Consider the following 9,739-nt stretch of genomic DNA (forward strand, 5'->3'; position numbering starts at 1 on the left):
GCTCTATCGGCCCTTTCTTTTAATATAGGAAAAGGAATGTTCTTCGAGGACTCTCCATTGGATTATCCTGTAAAATAGTACTTCCGACACAAGCGTGGTATCCAGTACTTCTTGTCGGCTTCTTGTGATAAACGTTGCTGTACTTCCCTTATTACACAACAGTACCTTTGTGCCTAGTAGGTAATTGAAGAGACACTCACCTCTGTCGTTGACATCTGTGCTGCCCCAGACTGTGTGATGAGCGTTTGAGTCACATCCAAGTATAATCGTGCACTTGGATGGCTCGCTATCCCGTACCACCTCTTTTACCATCAGAGGTGGCGCCAGCTCTTCCTCGTATGGCATGTAGCACGACAACAGCCGATAACTGCATGTGCTCGTTTTCCAGCTTACTGTTGCTGTGTCGTTGTTGCTGTAATGATGTAATAATTTAATTATTAAATTACCTATAGCTCGGTGTCCCCAGTCCGCAAATACGCCCTCCATTAACCTATGGCTCCTGAATGAGGACAAACTCAGACTGTTCTATTGCCACGCGGTTAATTAGGGCAGCTGAAGCTAGTTTGCTGTGATGACGATTAATTTGTAGAAGACACATTAACTAATGTTGTATCTGCGTCTTCCTTTGAGTCGCTTAAAAGCTCTCTCTCAGTATACAAGTCCGAGAGTTTGGCAGCAAGCCCAGACCCGGAAGAACACTCACCTTGCTCTATACTTTCTACATCGCTCGAGGACTCCATAGGATCTTCCTCTAATTCGCATGCCTCGCTTTCCGATGCTAGATGGTCTGTAGCATCGGCGTCCGACTTGTACGGTGTAATTCTCACTTTCGTGAATCCGTAGTTTATCTCCCCGCCACTTTTCGCCAGCGGTTCGATGGATTCCTTTGTTAGTAACAGCAGAATCTGCATCGTGGCCCTTTTGGTCTCCACGCCAGATTCTGCTACACTATCGTCAAATTCCTTGACGAACTTCCCCCCTCCGTGGGCAGACTCGGGTTGCAATGTCTTATGAGCTGCATAATCTGATCCGGCTGTGATGGTGTAGCCGGGATCCATACCCGTGCTCTTGGTCTGGATGGTATGTCTTTTCTATCTACTGCTACCAGTTTTGCGCCGGGGTATACCTCCCCTACCTTGGCTATAGTAGCTTTGTATAGTGCGACCGACCTCTCGTCATCGCAAGCAATCATTTTAATCTGGCCCTGGTACCAGCCGGCATCTGTGCATGACGGTGGCGGACCTAGATTGCTAAGTAGCACTTTCAGCGCCATATTTGTCAGCGCAGCCTGCACTCATTTCCATTGGGCTCTGGGTCCCCCTCATCCAGAACGCCGATGACAATTCGGTTCCGGGCCACATCTGCAATGATTACGCGGGCGTCACGCCCTTTGTTTTCGGTAGTATGGCTGACGGCTTAGCCTCTTCAGCTGTAAAAAAAAGGAAATAAAGGTGACGAGAAGAAGGCTCGCACATTAAGGATGTATGCAGCCAAAGCCACATCATATGAAAACCATCAACCCCTCAAGTATTCTGGAGTTTTTAAGAGCTTTGGGGATGATTAAGCAATATGAAAAGAGCTAGAGGGCACAATAGACCAATCGTCGCAGTGCATATCCTCCTTTAACTAACTAAGTATCTATCTATATGTCTACCATATCCATATTTTGTAAACGAACAAAAATAGACAAAAAGAGCAAGATTATACCATTGATGGGTTATGTTAAATCTTTAGTATTTGACTTCTCTCGATAAATCCCGGTGTTGTACCGCCCAGAGTTTTTTAAAGGGTAGCCGATGGCCGCCGGTACAGAAAATAGTTCGACGCGAAAGACCTATGAGCACCCTGGTGTTGAACCGATTAGGGTTATATTTTTGAAGCGCGGCCAAAGGCCTCCAATGCAGAAAGTAATTTGACGCGAAAGAATTATGAAACAATGCAGAAATCAATTCGACGAAAAAGAACTGAAAACCCCGGGTTGGATCGATAAGGGTTATTCTTTGAAAATACTTAATCTGTTATATTTCTAAGTAGTTGTTGTTTAATCATTCCCATTTCACTAGTACCACACATGTATTGTACTTTGTAGTTCAGTGTACATGCTTACGTTAGAGGGCTAATATTTTGTAGATAAGTGTATGTGCCACAGCGTCATTTGAAGTTGGCGACGCATAGGCGCTATATTGCGGTACCTTGCCTTGCAAATGCGCAAATAAGCATGGTAGCATAAATACTTGTAGAGAAACTGTTACTAAGTTAGGTCTGATTGTATTTCGTGAGCTGAAAATAGCTCTGTTAAACCTTCATGAATGGCATGAAATAGGTATATTTAGTACTTTAATACAGTCACAAGCATAGTATAACGAAGTAGCGAAAGTACCCATTCACAGTACTTTCGTCACGACCGAGGCGTACGTTCACGAGGGGTTACAACGAGTTGCGCATACAAAAAACGCCGTAATAATTATATATACATTTTTTCAATTTTGGTTATAGAAAGATGTTTATTGCTGTTAACAAAATATGATATTAATTAACTTATTAATGGACAAACTGTAAAACATTTTATTAAATTATGAGTGTACGGAAAGAAATAACTATTGTAACAGAATTTGATATTATAAGTCATAATAATTCATATAATCCATAAAGCAAATCTTATCATTGTCATACAAGTCATATTAATTCATTTAAACAATAAAGCAAAATTTATTATTGTAGATATATCAAGAAATAGTTACTGAGCCGATGCTTTCTCTTATTTAGGTATAGATTTATTTAATCACAATTTTTATTTACGTTTTATGTATCAGAATTTAGGGATGAAAATATGTACCATATTTTATTACAACTCATTACCATATTATTATATCGTTCTTAGTTTAGTTTTTAAATATATAGACTTCTAAAATAAATTATTTGTTGAAGTTGCAATATCTTAATACAACAGTATAAAATACGGTAGGTATACCAGGTAGCTGGTTCTATATCAGCATGTAGCGATGAAAATATGTATAATATTTTATTATAACTCTTTACGTAAACAATTAAAATATTAAAGTATAAAATACGGTAGATATATCCTTTTTTAAAAAGTAGTTTAAAACTAGCTTACGCAACACTGTTATGCAATGATCAGTATCAATACTGGCAACATATTTGAATATTTTTGAGATGGACGAACTTATTTTTACAAAGGTGAGTTGTTTTTGAGTATTGTTTTTAATATTATTATTATTTTTGTATAAATTTATAAAACTTGTCTAAAGGTTCGTTGAATAAGCATTTTGTGGATCCCGTTATATGACATGGTTGCTTAATTGCATCTTTCATTTTTCTGTGGTGAATATTAATTAATTTAAAAATAGGCACAAATATAGCTCTTAATTATTCTTGAATTTGCCAATAACAGTGGCTCTTTTAAGAATTTATATTAAAATAAACTGATTTTATTTTGAAAAAATACAAAAGTTTTACATATAACCAATATTTTTTGGGCAACTTTTTTCATAAATTAAGAGAAAATAGCTATATGCAACCATTTTTCGTTCAAAAGTCTTCTATGTCAATAGAAACTCAACCCTTAGCCGGACTTGACGTTTCTCCATGGACACCTTTCAGCTGTAGCTTTGTTTACACATGATCAGCTGATATTTTCTCTACTCCCCCTTTACGATGGTCACAAGTCTCTAAATTTGAGTGTTTAAATTAGAGAAAATTTCGTAACTTGAGACGATTTTGCAATTCAGTACGTGACAGTCACAAAAATCTCTGAATTGAAAACGAACAGATCTAATCACCTGTTACATTTCGTTATTCAGAGATGTACATAGGTATATATGACCTAAATGAAAATAAGCTTGTCGATAACATATTATATATTTATATATAACGCCGTCAAAACGAATGATTATCAATAAAAATTGAAATGAAGTGTTGACTTTGCAATAGTTACGATATTTATTATTACTTATAAAATATAAAATCCTCTCTATAACCCGGGCAAGTTTGATCACATAGATTTGCAAACAAATGATATACAATTGTCGTGAATATGAATATTTTGTTATATTCATGGAATGATATCAAAAATAAAACGTATCAATCCATTATTTATTATTTATTTCTTGCAAAATTTTCAAGAATTTAAGCGGTTTCTATGACAACATTATGTTTGTTGGTTGCAGCCTCCGTCACGGCTGTTTTTGTTTGTGTGTGTGATTAACTTGAAGGCAAGTGATCGTGTCACTGCACCGTAAGTGAGGTTTTAGTATATTCAAAATAGAAAACAAAAATGCTTATTAGTTTTGTAACCTGCTTACTATTAGGTGACAAATTCGAAACAGGAGTTTGAGGCTAAAGACTAGAGACTGTATGTCAGGGATAATGGGATGCCCAACTCTTTCCAGTGTGAGAGCACCTCAAAATGAGCGTTTTTTATAACATTTTGCATTGTAGCCAGATCAGTCAAAATAATAATTTTAGGGCATTTAAATTAAAATATCCAACATTTATTTAGATTAAATATTAATATACATGTATCCATTAAACATATGCAGAAACTATTTAAACCCTATTTTGTGATTTTGTCATATATTAAAACTTTTGATTTTTAAACTTTCAACATTTAATCAAAAGAATAAATGTATTAGCTGTCAATGGATACATGTTTTTTATAATTTTTAATTGAAAATCAATACTACTAAGCATGGTATCACAAAAGATATCACAAAAGATTTCGCGTTTTCCAATTTTTGTTAATGATCTTTAACAGTGGCAAGAAATCTCTCTGTTGACATATTTTTCTGTAGGATTTCAGTCTAGCCGTCCCTCTTTTTCCAATTGCTAAACGTCAGACCTCCTGAACTTTGACAGGTGCTTGAGTTCAGGAGGTTTTGACGTTTAGCAATTGCGCTCTCAATTTCAGTGAGAGACGAGTTGGGCAGCTCTTTATCTCTGCTGTATGTTGTAACTTGTCACAAATTGGGACTTTACTTCAAAATGTCTCAAACAGTGACTAGAGACGGCTTATTCTATGTTCGCACCGAATTGAAATCCTCTTGAAAACGCAATTTGTGGATTGTGGAACCAAAGTCGTTCTGACCGACAGTTTGTGTTTTTGATGAGTTTTCATTGACAGTTCACACATCTATTTGTTTACATTTGTTATGTACCCTACAAAAACAGTGACGGTCATCTGATGGGTAATATGACAGTCATAGCTGAAAAAATTTTGTCAGCGCGCAGAACAAACTTTCTATCATTTTCTTAAGATCCTTATTTTCTTTTTGGTTGTTTGTTTTGTTTTTTCTGAGTCATTGCTGACCATAAATCCGTCATAGCTGAAAATTGTCAGTTATGGCTGAAACGCTATCAGAAGTGAAAAATTCTTTTGCGCAGTAGATAATATAATTTTTATATCTTTAATAAATTTCAAACATTTAATTAAAATTAGTTATAATAATATACTTAAATATAAAAAGGAATGCAAAAAAATATAATAGAATATGAAAATATAATAATAAATTTTCACTTGATGCCATCTCCTCCTCTCAATAGCTCGGCAGCTTTCTCCAATCAGTGGATAGTTCTGAATTTAAAAATGCAAATGTAATTTAACAGTACTGACATATCAAACGTGAGTGTATTGATGAACCCATCAGCAGTTTCTTGTAGGGTACGTTTAGGCCAATTATGGAATGTAAACAAATTGTCAACTGACACTTAGGGCTGGCAAAATATGTCTTCTAATAATATCGATTAAACTCTGAAATCTTAAAGCTCTGTTTTCGTTTGACAGATTTTGTATGGGTGAAAACCTCTTTTGTCTATGAAAACACGAATTTTGTGTCGGTGCGAACATAGTATTACTGAATTGCCCTATTAGACTGGCTAAATATTGCAATTTTTAATAATTATTGAAATAAACAATACAATTAAGAAAAATAATAAACAAATACCGTAAAAACGAAACACGATATCCTATTTAATCCGGTTATAAAAAAACGAATTACCGATTCTCTTATTTACATAAAAAAACAATCACGAAATTCGCTTAAATTCAATCAATGTACACTGAGAGAAACTATTTCATTAATTGAATGAAATGGGGAAAGACATTACATACAGTAAATTCATTGCTGAGAAGACAATTTAATAAGATAATATCTTCTCCGATTCATTATATCTGAATCTGGACAATTTTTGGATACACCTCCGAGCTTCATATGACGCCATAGTAGAATTTGACGACTCAGATCTACCAGAAAATTTTAAGTCCTCGGCTTACGCCAAATATGAAAAGTGCTTAGACCAGTTTGAAGAAACTAAAGCAATGATTTCCGATCAACTAAAACTAATTTAAGGAATTGCTCCTACAGCACAGCCAATAGTAGAGCTGCCACAAATTCAATGTCAAGAGGCAAGTTCGGGCATCCATTTCAATGTGCCCGCATGTCACACAGAAATATTTCATGGCGGTTATGAACATTGGCCGTCCTTCCAGGACATGTTTACTGCCGTTTACATAAACCATCTCAAATTATCAAATGCACAAAAATTGTATCACCTCCGATACAAAACAAAAGGTCAAGCAGGTGCAATAGTAAAACAGTTCGCACTAAATGACGACAATTTTAGATTGGCTTGGGAAGCTCTAAAATCTAGATACGAAAACGAAAGCATATTAGTCGATAAGCAAATATGAATGTTAATGAACTTGCCTCAAATTCAAAATCCACTTTTCAAACTGTTTGTCGGTTTTATCGACACAAAAATATTCCCACAGACAGCTGGGATCCAATATTGGTAAACACATGCACTGCGGCATTACCGTTACTTTTGTGGGAGCAATCACTCTCATCTCGAAAAAATGTTCAGCGTGGCAGCAAATTAAAGAATTTCTCACTACAAAGTAGGAAATCTCAAAAAGGATAGACAAAAAAAACTAAAACAAAAGGTATGCAACACGACCTCAATAGAAGCTTCCACAGACCCCAAGCCAAGAGCAACAACAATTTAAATAGAAACTTCTTCAAAACGCAATCGTTCTCATCTGCAGCAGAATAAATATACGTCTGGCGAACTATGTACAGGAGGGCATAAGCTCAAATCTTGCGAGAGATTCAAAAAAATTAATATTATCGACCGAAATAATTTCGTGTAGGCAAATAGACTTTCTAAAAACTACCTGTCACATGCGCATACACTTAAAGTGTGAGAAAGCAAATTTAATTGCGTTTATTCTCATAAATATTTTGCTTTATAAAAATAGTTCACCACCAAACAGCGCAAATATGAAAAGAGCCACGGGTTTAGTTGCAACAGCCAATCCCAAAAAGCACCATGCTGTTTAAAGGCATTAAAAACTCAAACGGCAGTCGTCTCCATCGAACACCGAGGAGAACTGTTAAAACTTAGGGCCTTAATAGACCAAGGATCACAGCGATCATTTATAACGTCTAGGGCACAAAATAGGCTACAACTGCCAACAACACAAACCAACTTTGAAATTACAGGAATGGGCGGAAGAATAGTTCAAAACTCTAATAAAATCTGCCCCATTACCCTAATTTCCTTCAAAGCGGATAGGAGAATTCAAGCATATATAGTCTTACCGCAAACTAATAAACATGATCATATATAATAAATAGCAAGCATTGGGAAAAGGTTTCACACGTCAAATTAGCAGATCCCAACTGCAACACCCCCGCTCAAATAGACATTATATTAGACAGCAATCTCATACCACAGATAATACTCTAAGGTATTGAGAAAATTTGAAACACACTATTGGCACAAATTACTGTTTTCGGTTGCATCTTAAGTGGCTAGTTACGGAATCAGTTACCACCATGACAATTTAAGTTGAGTGAATAACAAACAAATACTTCAAATCACAATTGATAAAATTTAGGGAAGAACTCCCCCCCATTTCAATTACAACCCCAGAAGATCAGTATTGTGAAGACTTTTACAAAGGCACAACTACTAGACCAGATAATGGTCGGTACGTCGTACGACTACCACTAAAACAACAATTTTCCAACACAATCGCCTAAGGCCACTCCGCACCTCTACAATACAGGAGTTTCAAAGTACGGAAAAAAAACCTACTTAAAAAAGGTGAGCTCAAACCAGAATATGATGGTGTGTTGGAAGAATACCTCCATTTGGAGCACATGGAGGTAGTAAGCCTCAACGGCACATACTACTCATTGTACTTGCCGCATCATGCAGTAGTTAAGCCAGACAAAAAAACAACTAAAATAAGAGTTGTCTTCAATGCCTAAATGATATGCTATTTACGGGACCCACGCTCCAACCAGATTTAATGTTACTTATTTTAAATTGGCGTATATTCAAATACACATTCATCGGAGACGTCGAAAAAATGTTAAGACAAATAGTCATACATAAATACCATCAAAATTTTCAGCTAATTATTTTTCGAAAATTCCCCAATAGTCCACAAGCGATTATAAACTAAAAAAGTTACCTTTGGCGTCAACTGTGCTTTATATCTAGCCATTCGAACACTGCACGAATTGGTAGAAAACACCAAGTCAGAAATTCCTTTGGCAACTCAGGTGGAAGTCACAGTCTTCCACAAGCATACGAGTCACTATCACAAGTAGTACAAGCCCTCAAAACCGCAGGGTTTCCATTGAGAAAGATAACGGCGAACCATCCTAATATTTTAAAAAATATACCAAATGAAAATTTGTTAGATATTAATTTTCTTAAATTCGAAAAGGAAAGGAGAACAAAAACTCTGGGGATTTAAAGGAATGCGATATCTGACCAATTTTCATACACTACAGAGTCAATATCTGCATTATCCGCCATAACAAAGCGACAAATTCTATCCTCCGTGGCAAAACTTTTCGACCCCGCAGGATGGCTTTCGCCAATTATGATATAAGAATTATGGCTAGATGGAACCGACTGCGATGAAAAAGTAAAACCACTTTGTTAAAAAAAGTGACCTCAGTTTGCGAGCAATCTAAATGATATCTCACAGATACAAATCCCACGATGGGTAAATTATACCCCAGAGCACAGAGTCGAACGACACGGCTTCTGTGACGCCTCTGAAAAGGCATATTGCGCAACTATATACGTTCGCACACAAAGCGACATTGCGACCACAAGCCACTTACTAGTAGCAAAAGCAAAAGTAGCTCCTCTAAAAACAATAAGACTACCACGACTTGAACTATGTGGCGCGCTACTACTTTCCAAATTAGTATACATGGTGCAAATGCATTTAAACATGGCAAAATTCAAATTGTATCCGTGGTCCGATGGCCTGGTTAGAAAATCCACCACAATCGAACGTCTCAAATACCTGACCCCTGGACCTTGCTAACACCACCCTATAGTGGAATAGCCTCCGATGGTTTACAGTATTTTCTGATTCTTGGCCACAATCGTGCATGCGCAAAATAATTTTCCCAGTAAGTCGAAAAATAGACTATTTCCACACAACATCGAATAATTCTGACATCCTTGCGCTCCTATCACGCAACATTGCAGATTTTTCTCGCGCCATTTGCTCGCTTCGTCAGATGACGATTGTGAATTTTATCAAACAAGTCTCACCTTAGATTGTACAAAAGTACGCTCACCAAGGTACTAACTGGCAGTTTATCTCTCCACGGGTGGTTTATGGGAATCAGCTGTAAAAAGCTTCAAAAGCCACTTTAAAAAAGTAACTGGAAACTATTAATTTCACAGT

At 36.5% G+C, this 9,739-nt stretch overlaps 1 pseudogene; it reads right to left on the reverse strand.

Annotated features, from left to right (window-relative positions):
* Nucleotides 1-389: 389 nt before the first annotated feature.
* Nucleotides 390-1,273, reverse strand: LOC118683084 (uncharacterized; annotated as a pseudogene).
* Between the last annotated feature and the right edge of the window lie 8,466 nt (nt 1,274-9,739).

This window comes from Bactrocera oleae, chromosome 6 (genome assembly GCF_042242935.1).
Source record: "Bactrocera oleae isolate idBacOlea1 chromosome 6, idBacOlea1, whole genome shotgun sequence".
Taxonomy (NCBI): Eukaryota; Metazoa; Arthropoda; class Insecta; order Diptera; family Tephritidae; genus Bactrocera; species Bactrocera oleae.